This window comes from Phyllobates terribilis, unplaced genomic scaffold (genome assembly GCF_046119375.1).
Source record: "Phyllobates terribilis strain yellow unplaced genomic scaffold, ASM4611937v1 Scaffold_1__5_contigs__length_1240528914, whole genome shotgun sequence".
In the NCBI taxonomy this organism is placed as follows: Eukaryota; Metazoa; Chordata; class Amphibia; order Anura; family Dendrobatidae; genus Phyllobates; species Phyllobates terribilis.
This window is the reverse complement of record NW_027362761.1, coordinates 544593982-544613114: the sequence shown is the minus strand read 5'-3', so window position 1 is coordinate 544613114 and position 19133 is coordinate 544593982. Positions and strand designations below refer to the sequence as shown.

General features: G+C 42.0%; 1 protein-coding gene across 11 annotated transcripts in view; it reads left to right on the top strand.

Annotated features, from left to right (window-relative positions):
• Positions 1 to 19133, top strand: part of CELF4 (CUGBP Elav-like family member 4) — a 1491885-nt gene that overhangs the window by 359006 nt on the left and 1113746 nt on the right. The gene's annotated exons all lie outside the window — the stretch shown is intronic.

Below are 19133 nucleotides of genomic sequence, written 5' to 3'. Positions count from 1 at the left end.
AACTACTATAATACTGATCCTATGTACAACGATATAACTACTATAATACTGCTCCTATGTACAAGAATATAACTACTATAATACTGCCTCTATGTATATTACACCATAATTAGGTTATTTTCTATAACACAGTGTTTGATGTATATACCAGTATTTGTATTTTGTGTCTTTGCAGTTTCAGTCTTAAAAAGACTCTTCAGCTTTTACCTCAATTAACAGAGTTATCTGTCACCAAGTGAACTTTTCTTAAGTCTTTGCAAAATGAATATTGAAAGAGTTTGAGAAGCCGGTCCCTTGGGTGTATTCAGCAGTCCTCCCAGCCACTCGATGCCTCTCTTTGTTTTTAGATTTACATTCCAGGAAGGTTTTGCTGGGGAGCGTGATCAGCAGACTAACATTTCCTCCAATTCTGTCCCGCATCTTCTCTACACAAAGACATTGAAATGCTGATCCAAATCTCCCAGGACAGTCCAAGTAATAAATTTCCAGGAGTCATATGACGAGACACAGTCCTTAATGTATAATGTTAATTACCCAACTAAATAGTCAAACTACTGCACTTTAAGAAGGTGCTTTAAAACAAAGCAATGAACCCATAAGTCATTCTTAGTGACCATGTTTAATTACATTTACTCACAATGTTCTGCTTAACCCTTTTCTCATAGATTTGTAGGAGTAGTTCTTTTTAGGTTACAGCAGGACACTGTATTGTATCCATTGATGGACAAAATGAGTCAAAAGCCAAGGACATGACCTCTTTCAATTTGTGAATTCCTAATTGGTGGATCCAGTGGAGTATCTTGAAGCTTGTTGACCCCAACCATATTTTTATAGGAAACCTGTCTCTCAACTCATTCTGCCAAAATGATGACCACCATGAATCAAAGCCTGGATGCACAGTTTCCAAGAAAACATTGTTTGAAGACCCAACTGGGGACTACGGGAAGAAACGTAACTTTTCTGGTGCCTCCACTGGCTATTTCCAACAACACTCTAGTTAATTGACAGTTTTTTTCCTATGTACACAGATGGGAGAGATGTGTGAGATGGTTCAATCTCATGGAGCGGTGGTGGAAGACTCAGGTTGGTGGAGGCACCCTTCAATCCCCAGCTCTTCAAACTGTGTCTTCTCCGAAACACCAAAGCATTTTAGAAAAAAAACATACCTGGCTGCAATCATGCACCCAAATTCTGATACATGGGTCCATGGTTTGGGCAACGTGCATACAGTGCCAGGTTCTCTTTAACAGTATCAGCCTTCTCTTATGGGGTCAAGTGGAGCTATTTTTGTCTCCCTTAGGCTTCAGGGCCAAGATGCAGAGGCAAACACTGCTGCACCCTTGGGTTGATCCATAGCAGTATATTAGCCCAATCTAAAGTGGACAGAAAAAACCCATCCAGCCCTAAAAAGGATATTGATAGATACTTATAGGGAATTTAGATAAATAAAGGGGACATTTCATTTGGGACATACATTAATTAGCTGAAGCAATGAGTGTCTGCTAAGAGTCTCTCTCTCTGGAGGACCTGCCATGCATTACAGCCTGATAATTTTAATGGTCACCACCATGCAATGCTTTATTTCCCCCATGGAGGTGCGGCAGAGTAATTTACCACTTGGTTCAGGTTCATCTGTAGATCAAGGCTGATCTGTGTGATTCACAACAAACTTGGGACCATCTTAAGGAAGCACTCCTCCTCCCTTCAAAGTTATTATCTTCTTACTATATCGCAGTCATCATATTATATCGCACTGTGTACTTACAATTGCTCATTTTGCCTTTCTACCCAGCTAATTCTTCTCTTTTCTCTGCTCTATGTAGAAACAGGAAGTGTCTTGTCCCTGCATTTATCATCCCTCTCTTCAATTCCTGACCCAGCTGCTCCCTCCTGCCCCCCCGCCATTGACTTTTGCAGTGACTCACAACTTACACATAGAAAATTGACCTCCTGTTTCTACATAGAGCTTAGAAGGATTCAGCTAGTCAATTTTTAATCACGTGATGTCATAGACCTAATGGAAAAGAGAAGAATTAAAAGGGTGGAAAGGCAAAATGAGCAATTGTAAGTACACAGAGAAATGTAATATGATGACTACAATATATTAAGAGGTTAAAAACTTTGATGGGAAGAGTGCTTCTTTAATTTTGGAAAACCAAAAAAGCATTTCATTTTGCGCAGAGAAATAGGGAAGATGCTCTTTGCAATAGATTAAAGACACCCAATAGTTGCATGTTCATACTTTTGTATTTTAGCCCAACAATAAGAGACAATTTCTGGATTAAGAGACCGTTTCTGGAGCATAGAAAAGCAACATGACCTGTAGGTTTGTTCCTATGAATAGCTCTCTTCCATAGGGGTTCTGTTTCCTATTTTTCAACATTGTGGGAGCTATGGAGAGTCCTATATGGTCAACATGATGGGAGAAGAATCATCGAATGACAACATTTATCCATTTCAGTAAATATGTTATTATCCATCATTTCAGGATACCGGTATTAACAATGGACCACCGAATAGCCATCATTAAAATGCTTTCAAGCCCCGGTTTTAATGACAGTGGATTAATTGTATTTCTGAATAGCAGAGGTTCTCCTCCTAATCTCTCTCCCTCCGCCATCTGTATGAGCAGCCACGCCTCAGTGTCAACAGCGAAATCTATCAAAAGATATCTATTTTCCTATTAGTTTATGTGTGTGTTCAGGGCAGGAACGGATCAGAGAAGAGATGCGACAGGCTAACCCTTCAGAGATGAGATGGGACAGACGTGAAGCTTTTTCTTAAGCGATTTACATCTCGGTGCTGAGAAATTACAATGTAACCGCCACTAAACAGGGGGCATGGAGGAAGACATTGCACAATGCCGATACAGTATAATATAACATTTTCTGAAACCTGAAAAAACATTAAAAACTGGATTTAAAGGAATAGCTCACACTACTTTATATTTAAATTTTTCACTTTTTTATGAAGTTATGAAAGGATGGTTTAAGGCCCCCATACACATTAGACTGGCGTCAGCCGAGCCGCCGATATCGACAGGTTAAGGAAACAGTCCAATGTGCATTAGACTGAGGTGTATGGGGGCTCCCAATAGATGATGTTGAGAGAGATAAGGATCAGGGCATGCCCAATTTCTGACCACAGATCCTTTTGTTCTCCCAGAGATAAGTCAATGCCAGAGATGTCTGGCAGCGGCTCTTTCATAGAAAACACCGAAGCGCGTGGCAGAGCGAGAGCTCCAGTGTATGGGCAAATGGAGAGGAAGATTATCAGTTTACTACTTCCTTGGGGGGTTCAGACATAGGACGGTGCACAGAGAAATCCAGGCCATCTCCTGGGTAAATAATTTTGCAAGATATGGAAGCGCGGTCCAGCATCTACAAGGAATGGTAGCGTTAAAACTTTACGTTTATTAGAGAGTTTAAAAAAATCAACAAAATAAAACTGAATGGAACTAAAAACATCAGATCTTCGAACTCACTGAAGGTTTTCTGAATGCTGAGCTGTGTATAACCTCACTCCCACCACTGATTGACAGCTTTCTGCCCATGTACAGTGTACACAAAAAGTCGCCAATCAGTGGTGGTGGTGGTTTGGTCTATGTGTGTCACGCACAGTGTAGGAAAGACAAAGTGCAGCACGAAGGGATGAGGGGAAGGGAGCCCAGACACTAAGGACAGAGGGGGTGGAGACCTCCTAGGCTGATCTGATATCACCCTGTCTTTCCTACCATCCCTATATTGGTTTCTCGCCAATTGCCAACCAGGAACCTAAAATCCTGTATCTCCCTAGAGCTAGCGTCTGTCTAGGAAAGGGAGGGATGAGCGCTAGTCAGTCCCCACTAACAACTAAAGACAGCAAGCGGAGACAGACACGAGGGAAGTAACTTAGCTTGAGCCGACTTCAGAGAGATTACACACAAGGCCTCTTAGCACCAAAGAGGAAGTAAGCAGACTGCAGCAACTCCAAGCCTTCACAAGGGGTCATGTGAATGTAACTGGCACCTCCCTGTAGCAAACAGGAAGTATTTAAGTACCCAGGCCTGGGTATCAATTAGCCAGAGGGAGGTGTCTGCTGGGTCCTATCGTGAGACAGATCTAAGAAGGTGGCTGTAATGCCAAATGAAGAGATCTCCTGCAACCAACTGCAAGTTGACTGTCTGTCATATCTGACACCCCCGTGACAATGTGGCAGCAGGTTTGTTAGTCCTCTGGTGATAATCTCCTGCTGATAAAATTGTAATTTTATTAAAACTACACTAAGCAGCCCAGTAAGTGAAGCATTGCTGGAATCAGGATCTCTGTCTCTACATTATGCTGAATAAGTTGCATAAAGTTTGTGACAGATTCTTTTCATAACTGAAAAACTTGTAATTTTACAGGTTCCGTACATACCATGGGCCTTTTCCTACTTGGGTTGACCCATCTTGACTAGTGTTCTTGTGATTCTACTAGGACTTCAAAACCTGGTGACCTCATTATAAACAGCCGGTCCTATTACTTGTGAGGTCATGAAGACAATAAATAAAGCGCTTGAATTGGTGTCGACGGACCTTGAAGGGTCTCCAACATCCTATATCTGCGATAGTGATTTGGAAATTATATCTTAGCCAGGAATGGTGGAAAGGAAGCCAAAATGTATCTGGCTTTAAACTGAATGAGCCATTGTATACATCCTGCACCAATCATAAAATGATGGCATATTCTAATAATACTCTATCACTTATTATATAGGAATAACCTATGAAAGAGGGCAGTTCTCTTTTACACCCCGCTACTTTTTATATATAATGGCGTGAGGCTGAATATTCCACATCATCCAGTAGTTCAGTTCTAGATTCAAGAGCTCGATTATACAATGTTCTAGACTATCATTTGTCGATGCCCTTCCTTTCTTCCTATTTTTTACTATGTGATATAGATAAGAACATACATTAATATCTGTATGGCTTCTGCAGGACAGTGAAAGTCAAGAGCGGAGGATCTACATAATAGCATGAGCCTCATAACAATATGTAGAAGTGCAGAAGCTCGGAGTCACCCAGATGATATCAGCCATTTGCTGAGCCGTGTTACAGGCTTTTCATATCCTGCAAGGATCTTACATTAAGAAGCACTACAGTAAATTAAACTTAATGCAGAATAATTAATGGAATATTTATTAGATAAAATTGGCAAGTGGCTTTTTTTTTTTTTTTTTTACTAAGGATAGAATCTCGGCTCCTCCATTCATTTCCATACGATAGGAAAGAAAATCTGGAAAACTGATATTTTTTACAATACGGTGTGTGTTTCAAGATAGGCAAAAATGGCTGTGATGTCACCGCCAAGAGGAGCATTGAATGCTGTCATGATGGATGGACCACATCCAGGGGCTTTTGGTTGCCCCACAATTGCGCAATTGACTAGTGGTGATATATTATGCAGTCTTCCATTTACATGTGCCATGCTCAGCAGCACTCTGTGGATACATTACATCGGTGTGCCATGCTCAGCAGCACTCTATGGATACATTACATCGGTGTGCCATGCTCAGCAGCACTCTATGGATACATTATATCTGTGTGCCATGCTCAGCAGCACTCTATGGATACATTATATCTGTGTGCCATGCTCAGCAGCACTCTATGGATACATTATATCTGTGTGCCATGCTCAGCAGCACTCTATGGATACATTATATCTGTGTGCCATGCTCAGCAGCACTCTATGGATACATTATGTCTGTGTGCCATGCTCAGCAGCACTCTATGGATACATTACATCTGTGTGCCATGCTCAGCAGCACTCTATGGATACATTACATCGGTGTGCCATGCTCAGCAGCACTCTATGGATACATTACATCGGTGTGCCATGCTCAGCAGCACTCTATGGATACATTATATCTGTGTGCCATGCTCAGCAGCACTCTATGGATACATTATATCTGTGTGCCATGCTCAGCAGCACTCTATGGATACATTACATCGGTGTGCCATGCTCAGCAGCACTCTATGGATACATAATATTTGTGTGCCATGCTCAGCAGCACTCTATGGATACATTATATCTGTGTGCCATGCTCAGCAGCACTCTATGGATACATTATATCTGTGTGCCATGCTCGGCAGCACTCTATGGATATATTATATCTGTGTGCCATGCTCAGCAACACTCTATGGATACATTATATCTGTGTGCCATGCTCGGCAGCACTCTATGGATATATTATACCTGTGTGCCATGCTCAGCAACACTCTATGGATACATTACATCTGTGTGCCATGCTCGGCAGCACTCTATGGATACATTGTATCTGTGTGCCATGCTCGGCGGCATTCTATGGATATATTATATCTGTGTGCCATGCTCAGCAACACTCTATGGATACATTACATCTGTGTTCCATGCTCGGCAGCACTCTATGGATACATCATATCTGTGTGCCATGCTCAGCAGCACTCTATGGATATATTATATCTGTGTGTCATGCTCAGCAGCATTCCATGGATATATTATATGTGTGCCATGCTCAGCAGCACTCCATAGATACATTATATCTGTGTGTCATTTCCAGCAGCACTCTATGGATACATTATACCTGTGTGCCATGCTCAGCAGCACTCCATGGATACATTATACCTGTGTGCCATGCTCAGCAGCACTCTATGGATACATTATACCTGTGTGCCATGCTCAGCAGCACTGCACACATACATTATATCTGTGTGTCATTTCCAGCAGCACTCTGTGGATACATTATATCTGTATGCCATGCTCGGCAGCACTCTATGGATACATTACATCTGTGTGCCATGCTCGGCAGCACTCTATGGATACATCATATCTGTGTGCCATGCTCAGCAGCACTCTATGGATATATTATATCTGTGTGCCATGCTCAGCAGCACTCCATGGATATATTATATCTGTGTGCCATGCTCAGCAGCACTTCATAGATGCATTATACCTGTGTGCCATGCTCAGCAGCACTCTATGGATATATTATATCTGTGTGCCATGCTCAGCAGCACTCCATGGATATATTATATCTGTGTGCCATGCTCAGCAGCACTTCATAGATACATTATACCAGTGTGCCATGCTCAGCAGCACTCTATGGATATATTATATCTGTGTGCCATGCTCAGCAGCACTCTATGGATATATTATATCTGTGTGCCATGCTCGGCAGCACTCTATGGATACATTATGTCTGTGTGCCATGCTCAGCAGCACTCTATGGATACATTATGTCTGTGTGCCATGCTCAGCAGCACTCTATGGATACATTATGTCTGTGTGCCATTCTCAGCAGCACTCTATGGATACATTATATCTGTGTGCCATGCTCAGCAGCACTCTATGGATACATTATGTCTGTGTGCCATGCTCAGCAGCACTCTATGGATACATTATACCTGTGTGCCATGCTCGGCAGCACTCTATGGATACATTATATCTGTGTGCCATGCTCAGCAGCACTCTATGGATACATTATACCTGTGTGCCATGCTCAGCAGCACTCTATGGATACATTATACCTGTGTGCCATGCTCAGCAGCACTCCATGGATACATTATACCTGTGTGCCATGCTCAGCAGCACTCTATGGATACGTTATACCTGTGTGCCATGCTCAGCAGCACTGCATACATACATTATATCTGTGTGTCATTTCCAGCAGCACTCTGTGGATACATTATATCTGTATGCCATGCTCGGCAGCACTCTATGGATACATTACATCTGTGTGCCATGCTCGGCAGCACTCTATGGATACATCATATCTGTGTGCCATGCTCAGCAGCACTCTATGGATATATTATATCTGTGTGCCATGCTCAGCAGCACTCCATGGATATATTATATCTGTGTGCCATGCTCAGCAGCACTTCATAGATGCATTATACCTGTGTGCCATGCTCAGCAGCACTCTATGGATATATTATATCTGTGTGCCATGCTCGGCAGCACTCTATGGATACATTATGTCTGTGTGCCATGCTCGGCAGCACTCTATGGATACATTATGTCGGTGTGCCATGCTCAGCAGCACTCTATGGATACATTATACCTGTGCGCCATGCTCAGCAGCACTTCATAGATACATTATACCAGTGTGCCATGCTCAGCAGCACTCTATGGATATATTATATCTGTGTGCCATGCTCAGCAGCACTCTATGGATATATTATATCTGTGTGCCATGCTCGGCAGCACTCTATGGATACATTATGTCTGTGTGCCATGCTCAGCAGCACTCTATGGATACATTATATCTGTGTGCCATGCTCAGCAGCACTCTATGTATACATTATATCTGTGTGCCATGCTCAGCAGCACTCTATGGATATATTATATCTGTGTGCCATGCTCAGCAGCACTCTATGGATATATTATATCAGTGTGCCATGCTCAGTAGCACTCCATGGATATATTATATCTGTGTGCCATGCTCGGCAGCACTCTATGGATACATTATGTCTGTGTGCCATGCTCAGCAGCACTCTATGGATACATTATACCTGTGTGCCATGCTCAGCAGCACTCTATGGATACATTATGTCTGTGTGCCATGCTCGGCAGCACTCTATGGATACATTATGTCTGTGTGCCATGCTCATCAGCACTCTATGGATACATTATACCTGTGTGCCATGCTCAGCAGCACTCTATGGATACATTATACGTGTGTGCCATGCTCGGCAGCACTCTATGGATACATTATACCTGTGTGCCATGCTCAGCAGCACTCTATGGATACATTATGTCTGTGTGCCATGCTCAGCAGCACTTCATGGATACATTATACCTGTGTGCCATGCTCAGCAGCACTCTATGGATACATTATACCTGTGTGCCATGCTCAGCAGCACTCTATTGATACATTATACCTGTGTGCCATGCTCGGCAGCACTCTATGGATACATTATACCTGTGTGCCATGCTCAGCAGCACTCTATGGATACATTATACCTGTGTGCCATGCTCAGCAGCACTCTATTGATACATTATACCTGTGTGCCATGCTCGGCAGCACTCTATGGATACATTATACCTGTGTGCCATGCTCAGCAGCACTCTATGGATACATTATATCTGTGTGCCATGCTCAGCAGGACTCTATGGATACATTATACCTGTGTGCCATGCTCGGCAGCACTCTATGGATACATTATACCTGTGTGCCATGCTCAGCAGCACTCTATGGATACATTATATCTGTGTGCCATGCTCAGCAGCACTCTATGGATACATTACGTCTGTGTGCCATGCTCAGCAGCACTCTATGGATACATTACATCTGTGTGCCATGCTCAGCAGCACTCTATGGATACATTACATCGGTGTGCCATGCTCAGCAGCACTCTATGGATACATTACATCGGTGTGCCATGCTCAGCAGCACTCTATGGATACATTATATCTGTGTGCCATGCTCAGCAGCACTCTATGGATACATTATATCTGTGTGCCATGCTCAGCAGCACTCTATGGATACATTACATCGGTGTGCCATGCTCAGCAGCACTCTATGGATGCATTACATCGGTGTGCCATGCTCAGCAGCACTCTATGGATACAATATATTTGTGTGCCATGCTCAGCAGCACTCTATGGATACATTATATCTGTGTGCCATGCTCAGCAGCACTCTATGGATACATTATATCTGTGTGCCATGCTCGGCAGCACTCTATGGATATATTATATCTGTGTGCCATGCTCAGCAACACTCTATGGATACATTACATCTGTGTGCCATGCTCGGCAGCACTCTATGGATACATTGTATCTGTGTGCCATGCTCGGCGGCATTCTATGGATATATTATATCTGTGTGCCATGCTCAGCAACACTCTATGGATACATTACATCTGTGTGCCATGCTCGGCAGCACTCTATGGATACATCATATCTGTGTGCCATGCTCAGCAGCACTCTATGGATATATTATATCTGTGTGCCATGCTCAGCAGCATTCCATGGATATATTATATGTGTGCCATGCTCAGCAGCACTCCATAGATACATTATATCTGTGTGTCATTTCCAGCAGCACTCTATGGATACATTATACCTGTGTGCCATGCTCAGCAGCACTCCATGGATACATTATACCTGTGTGCCATGCTCAGCAGCACTCTATGGATACATTATACCTGTGTGCCATGCTCAGCAGCACTGCATACATACATTATATCTGTGTGTCATTTCCAGCAGCACTCTGTGGATACATTATATCTGTATGCCATGCTCGGCAGCACTCTATGGATACATCATATATGTGTGCCATGCTCAGCAGCACTCTATGGATATATTATATCTGTGTGCCATGCTCAGCAGGACTCCATGGATATATTATATCTGTGTGCCATGCTCAGCAGCACTTCATAGATGCATTATACCTGTGTGCCATGCTCAGCAGCACTCTATGGATATATTATATCTGTGTGCCATGCTCGGCAGCACTCTATGGATACATTATGTCTGTGTGCCATGCTCGGCAGCACTCTATGGATACATTATGTCGGTGTGCCATGCTCAGCAGCACTCTATGGATACATTATACCTGTGCGCCATGCTCAGCAGCACTTCATAGATACATTATACCAGTGTGCCATGCTCAGCAGCACTCTATGGATATATTATATCTGTGTGCCATGCTCAGCAGCACTCTATGGATATATTATATCTGTGTGCCATGCTCGGCAGCACTCTATGGATACATTATGTCTGTGTGCCATGCTCAGCAGCACTCTATGGATACATTATATCTGTGTGCCATGCTCAGCAGCACTCTATGTATACATTATATCTGTGTGCCATGCTCAGCAGCACTCTATGGATATATTATATCTGTGTGCCATGCTCAGCAGCACTCTATGGATATATTATATCAGTGTGCCATGCTCAGTAGCACTCCATGGATATATTATATCTGTGTGCCATGCTCGGCAGCACTCTATGGATACATTATGTCTGTGTGCCATGCTCAGCAGCACTCTATGGATACATTATACCTGTGTGCCACGCTCAGCAGCACTCTATGGATACATTATGTCTGTGTGCCATGCTCGGCAGCACTCTATGGATACATTATGTCTGTGTGCCATGCTCATCAGCACTCTATGGATACATTATACCTGTGTGCCATGCTCAGCAGCACAATATGGATACATTATACCTGTGTGCCATGCTCGGCAGCACTCTATGGATACATTATACCTGTGTGCCATGCTCAGCAGCACTCTATGGATACATTATGTCTGTGTGCCATGCTCAGCAGCACTTCATGGATACATTATACCTGTGTGCCATGCTCAGCAGCACTCTATGGATACATTATACCTGTGTGCCATGCTCAGCAGCACTCTATTGATACATTATACCTGTGTGCCATGCTCGGCAGCACTCTATGGATACATTATACCTGTGTGCCATGCTCAGCAGCACTCTATGGATACATTATACCTGTGTGCCATGCTCAGCAGCACTCTATTGATACATTATACCTGTGTGCCATGCTCGGCAGCACTCTATGGATACATTATACCTGTGTGCCATGCTCAGCAGCACTCTATGGATACATTATATCTGTGTGCCATGCTCGGCAGCACTCTATGGATACATTATACCTGTGTGCCATGCTCAGCAGCACTCTATGGATACATTATATCTGTGTGCCATGCTCAGCAGCACTCTATGGATACATTATGTCTGTGTGCCATGCTCAGCAGCACTCTATGGATACATTATGTCTGTGTGCCATGCTCAGCAGCACTCTATGGATACATTATGTCTGTGTGCCATGCTCAGCAGCACTCTATGGATACATTATATCTGTGTGCCATGCTCAGCAGCACTCTATGGATACATTATGTCTGTGTGCCATGCTCAGCAGCACTCTATGGATACATTATACCTGTGTGCCATGCTCGGCAGCACTCTATGGATACATTATATCTGTGTGCCATGCTCAGCAGCACTCTATGGATACATTATACCTGTGTGCCATGCTCAGCAGCACTCTATGGATACATTATACCTGTGTGCCATGCTCAGCAGCACTCCATGGATACATTATACCTGTGTGCCATGCTCAGCAGCACTCTATGGATACATTATACCTGTGTGCCATGCTCAGCAGCACTGCATACATACATTATATCTGTGTGTCATTTCCAGCAGCACTCTGTGGATACATTATATCTGTATGCCATGCTCGGCAGCACTCTATGGATACATTACATCTGTGTGCCATGCTCGGCAGCACTCTATGGATACATCATATCTGTGTGCCATGCTCAGCAGCACTCTATGGATATATTATATCTGTGTGCCATGCTCAGCAGCACTCCATGGATATATTATATCTGTGTGCCATGCTCAGCAGCACTTCATAGATGCATTATACCTGTGTGCCATGCTCAGCAGCACTCTATGGATATATTATATCTGTGTGCCATGCTCGGCAGCACTCTATGGATACATTATGTCTGTGTGCCATGCTCGGCAGCACTCTATGGATACATTATGTCGGTGTGCCATGCTCAGCAGCACTCTATGGATACATTATACCTGTGCGCCATGCTCAGCAGCACTTCATAGATACATTATACCAGTGTGCCATGCTCAGCAGCACTCTATGGATATATTATATCTGTGTGCCATGCTCAGCAGCACTCTATGGATATATTATATCTGTGTGCCATGCTCGGCAGCACTCTATGGATACATTATGTCTGTGTGCCATGCTCAGCAGCACTCTATGGATACATTATATCTGTGTGCCATGCTCAGCAGCACTCTATGTATACATTATATCTGTGTGCCATGCTCAGCAGCACTCTATGGATATATTATATCTGTGTGCCATGCTCAGCAGCACTCTATGGATATATTATATCAGTGTGCCATGCTCAGTAGCACTCCATGGATATATTATATCTGTGTGCCATGCTCGGCAGCACTCTATGGATACATTATGTCTGTGTGCCATGCTCAGCAGCACTCTATGGATACATTATACCTGTGTGCCATGCTCAGCAGCACTCTATGGATACATTATGTCTGTGTGCCATGCTCGGCAGCACTCTGTGGATACATTGTGTCTGTGTGCCATACTCATCAGCACTCTATGGATACATTATACCTGTGTACCATGCTCAGCAGCACTCTATGGATACATTATACCTGTGTGCCATGCTCGGCAGCACTCTATGGATACATTATACCTGTGTGCCATGCTCAGCAGCACTCTATGGATACATTATGTCTGTGTGCCATGCTCAGCAGCACTTCATGGATACATTATACCTGTGTGCCATGCTCAGCAGCACTCTATGGATACATTATACCTGTGTGCCATGCTCAGCAGCACTCTATTGATACATTATACCTGTGTGCCATGCTCGGCAGCACTCTATGGATACATTATACCTGTGTGCCATGCTCAGCAGCACTCTATGGATACATTATACCTGTGTGCCATGCTCAGCAGCACTCTATTGATACATTATACCTGTGTGCCATGCTCGGCAGCACTCTATGGATACATTATACCTGTGTGCCATGCTCAGCAGCACTCTATGGATACATTATATCTGTGTGCCATGCTCAGCAGCACTCTATGGATACATTATGTCTGTGTGCCATGCTCAGCAGCACTCTATGGATACATTATGTCTGTGTGCCATGCTCAGCAGCACTCTATGGATACATTATGTCTGTGTGCCATGCTCAGCAGCACTCTATGGATACATTATATCTGTGTGCCATGCTCAGCAGCACTCTATGGATACATTATGTCTGTGTGCCATGCTCAGCAGCACTCTATGGATACATTATACCTGTGTGCCATGCTCGGCAGCACTCTATGGATACATTATATCTGTGTGCCATGCTCAGCAGCACTCTATGGATACATTATACCTGTGTGCCATGCTCAGCAGCACTCTATGGATACATTATACCTGTGTGCCATGCTCAGCAGCACCCTATGGATACATTATGTCTGTGTGCCATGCTCAGCAGCACTCTATGGATACATTATGTCTGTGTGCCATGCTCAGCAGCACTTCATAGATACATTATACCAGTGTGCCATGCTCAGCGGCACTCTATGGATACATTATATCTGTGTGCCATGCTCAGCAGCACTCTATGGATACATTATACCTGTGTGCCATGCTCAGCAGCACTCTATGGATACATTATGTCTGTGTGCCATGCTCGGCAGCACTCTATGGATACATTGTGTCTGTGTGCCATACTCATCAGCACTCTATGGATACATTATACCTGTGTGCCATGCTCAGCAGCACTCTATGGATACATTATACCTGTGTGCCATGCTCGGCAGCACTCTATGGATACATTATACCTGTGTGCCATGCTCAGCAGCACTCTATGGATACATTATGTCTGTGTGCCATGCTCAGCAGCACTTCATGGATACATTATACCTGTGTGCCATGCTCAGCAGCACTCTATTGATACATTATACCTGTGTGCCATGCTCGGCAGCACTCTATGGATACATTATACCTGTGTGCCATGCTCAGCAGCACTCTATGGATACATTATACCTGTGTGCCATGCTCAGCAGCACTCTATTGATACATTATACCTGTGTGCCATGCTCGGCAGCACTCTATGGATACATTATACCTGTGTGCCATGCTCAGCAGCACTCTATGGATACATTATACCTGTGTGCCATGCTCAGCAGCACTCTATTGATACATTATACCTGTGTGCCATGCTCGGCAGCACTCTATGGATACATTATACCTGTGTGCCATGCTCAGCAGCACTCTATGGATACATTATATCTGTGTGCCATGCTCAGCAGCACTCTATGGATACATTATGTCTGTGTGCCATGCTCAGCAGCACTCTATGGATACATTATGTCTGTGTGCCATGCTCAGCAGCACTCTATGGATACATTATGTCTGTGTGCCATGCTCAGCAGCACTCTATGGATACATTATATCTGTGTGCCATGCTCAGCAGCACTCTATGGATACATTATGTCTGTGTGCCATGCTCAGCAGCACTCTATGGATACATTATACCTGTGTGCCATGCTCGGCAGCACTCTATGGATACATTATATCTGTGTGCCATGCTCAGCAGCACTCTATGGATACATTATACCTGTGTGCCATGCTCAGCAGCACTCTATGGATACATTATACCTGTGTGCCATGCTCAGCAGCACCCTATGGATACATTATGTCTGTGTGCCATGCTCAGCAGCACTCTATGGATACATTATGTCTGTGTGCCATGCTCAGCAGCACTTCATAGATACATTATACCAGTGTGCCATGCTCAGCGGCACTCTATGGATACATTATGTCTGTGTGCCATGCTCAGCAGCACTCTATGGATACATTATGTCTGTGTGCCATGCTCAGCAGCACTGTATGGATCCATTATATCTGTGTGCCATGCTCAGCAGCACTCTATGGATACATTATGTCTGTGTGCCATGATCAGCAGCACTCTATGGATACATTATATCTGTGTGCCATGCTCAGCAGCACTCTATGGATACATTATACCTGTGTGCCATGCTCGGCAGCACTCTATGGATACATTATACCTGTGTGCCATGCTCAGCAGCACTCTATGGATACATTATACCTGTGTGCCATGCTCAGCAGCACTCTATGGATACATTATACCTGTGTGCCATGCTCAGCAGCACTCTTTGGATACATTATACCTGTGTGCCATGCTCGGCAGCACTTCATGGATACATTATATCTATGTGTCATCCCCAGACGTTAAGTGGAAGCCTCCATCTTTTCTCCCGTCACGTTTGCATTTGACGGAGACATCAGAGGCGCTGTGTTTTTCACTTTCACTTTAGAATATTATCTGGTAAATGGAAGAACTTAAGAGAGGACATGAGTTCCTGTCATGGCAACAGTGAAATTATCAAAAGTTACCATAGCAACAGTGGTGTAATTAAGGTCTGTTCAGCATGTGGCAGCTGTGTGCACTTTATCTGGGTGGTAGGAAAAAAAAATAGCAGCAATTTGCAGACCTCTTTCTGTTCTGGGGAAAGAGCTTGTGAGATCCAGCGCTACCTAATTATCTTCCCTTTCCCTAACTAGCGGAGCCATAATAAAGTGTGAGGTATGAGCTCTCCGGCCCCGCGAAGGTCAGAGTTCACTTCAGCATTTCTTGACAAGCTCTTGAAGACTTTTAAAAGATGGAAGACGAAAGACGAACTCCGAATAATTCTGAAATTTCTGATGTATCTGCATAAACACATCACTTAACCTTCCATACAGTCACTCACATAAGTAAGGGATCCCTACTTCTTATAGAAAGTATGGCAGGATAGCGGCAGCAGCGCCCCCCGGGAGCCCGGCCTTCCTACAGTACAGGGAGATATACTGCATAATGACTTTATAATAATTTTCCATAGACTGACATTCATTTGGAGAAGGCATTGATCTATCGCTGCATGTCATGCATATTTCATTTACATAACACCCAATGATATAGGATTAACAATGAGGAATTAATTAGATAACGCAGACGGAGTAACAAGCACCAAGTGACATGGATATAAAGTGCTAAGGAATAGAGTGGTTACTGTACAGCAAGTAGCTCTGCTACCAGAAAGAAGAAGAAAGCCAAGAAAGCCGGATCAGTGCAGACTTACCAAGGGGATTCTTGATTCATTATTATTGCAGTTATATCTTTGTACATAGGAGCAGTATTATAGTAGTTATATTCTTGTACATAGGAGGCAGTATTATAGTAGTTATATTCTTGTACATGGGGGGCAGAATTATAGTAGTTATATTCTGGTACATAAGAGCAGTATTATAGTAGTTATATTCTTGTACATAGGGGCAGTATTATAGTAGTTATATTCTTGTACATAGGGGGCAGTATTATAGTAGTTATATTCTGGTACATAGGAGCAGTATTATAGTAGTTATATTCTTGTACATAGGGGCAGTATTATAGTAGTTATATTCTTGTACATAGGAGCAGTATTATAGTAGTTATATTCTTGTACATAGGGGGCAGAATTATAGCAGTTATATTCTTGTACATAGGGGCAGTATTATAGTAGTTATATTCTTGTACATAGGAGCAGTATTATAGTAGTTATATTCTTGTACATAGGAGCAGTATTATAGTAGTTATATTCTTGTACATAGGGGCAGAATTATAGTAGTTATATTCTTGTACATAGGGGCAGTATTATAGTAGTTATATTCTTGTACATAGGAGCAGTATTATAGTAGTTATATTCTTGTACATAGGAGCAGTATTATAATAGTTATATTCTTGTACATGGGGCAATATTATACTAGTTATATTCTTGTACATAGGAGCAGTATTATAGTAGTTATATTCTTGTACATGGGGCACTATTATAGTAGTTATATTCTTGTACATAGGAGCAGTATTATAGTAGTTATATTCTTGTACATAGGGGGCAGTATTATAGTAGTTATATTCTTGTACATAGCAGCATTATAGTAGTTATATTCTTGTACATAGGGGCAGTATTATAGAAATTATACTCTTGTACATAAGAGCAGTATTATAGTAGTTATATTCTTGTGCATAGGAGCAGTATTATAGTAGTTATATTCTTGTACATAGGAGCAGTATTATAATAGTTATATTCTTGTACATGGGGCAATATTATAGTAGTTATATTCTTGTACATAGGAGCAGTATTATAGTAGTTATATTCTTGTACATAGGGGGCAGTGTTATAGAAATTATATTCTTGTACATAAGAGCAGTATTATAGTGGTTATATTCTTGTAGATAGGGGGCAGTATTATAGAAATTATATTCTTGTGCATAGGAGCAGTATTATAGTAGTTATATTCTTGTACATAGAGGGCAGTATTATAGAAGTTATATTCTTGTACATAAGGGTAGTATTATAGTGGTTATATTCTTGTACATAGGAGCAGTATTATAGTAGTTATATGCTTTTACATAGGGGGCAGTATTATAATAGTTATATTCTTGTACATGAGAGCAGTATTATAGTAGTTATATTCTTGTACATAGGAGCAGTATTATAGTAGTTATATTCTTGTACATAGGGGCAGTATTATAGTAGTTATATTCTTGTACATAGGGGCAGTATTATAGTAGTTATATTCTTGTATATAGGAGCAGTATTATAGTAGTTATATTCTTGTACATAAGGGTAATATTATAGTGGTTATATTCTTGTACATAGGAGCAGTATTATAGTAGTTATATGCTTTTACATAGGGGGCAGTATTATAATAGTTATATTCTTGTACATTAGAGCAGTATTATAGTAGTTATATTCTTGTACATAGGAGCAGTATTATAGTAGTTATATTCTTGTACATAGGGGCAGTATTATAGTAGTTTTATTCTTGTACATAGGGGCAGTATTATAGTAGTTATATTCTGGTATATAGGAGCAGTATTATAATAGTTATATTCTTGTACATAGGAGCAGTATTATAGTAGTTATATTCTTGTACATAGGGGCAGTATTATATTAGTTATATTCTTGTACATAGGGGGCAGTATTATAGTAGTTATATTCTTGTACATAGGGGCAGTATTATATTAGTTATATTCTTGTACATAGGGGGCAGTATTATAGTAGTTATATTCTTGTACATAGGCGGCAGTATTACAGTAGGTATATTCTTGTATATGGGAGCAGTATTATAGTAGTTATATTCTTGTATATAGAGGCAGTATTAAAGTAGGTATATTCTTCTACATAGTGGGGAGTATTATATTTGTATATATATTTATATATAAATGTATGTACGTATCTGTATTGAATTGGTTATATTATTGCACAAAGAGGAGAATTATTTCAGGGGCTGTATTTTAGTATTTTTTAGCATAGAATACATTATTAGTGTAGTTATAGTAGTTATTGTACTAGTAATTTTAATCTTTTCAGTGCGGGTGTAATGTACAATATTTCTATTCACTTACTACAGGAAGACAACAATGTGAGAGAGGCAGAAATGTGCTCATTTTGTGCCATCACTGTTACCTTTGTGTAGCTCTTGGAAAGTTTATCCAATTTGCATTATTTAGATGACAGTTAAAAATGCTAAAAAGGACTTTTCATTAAGTAAAAAG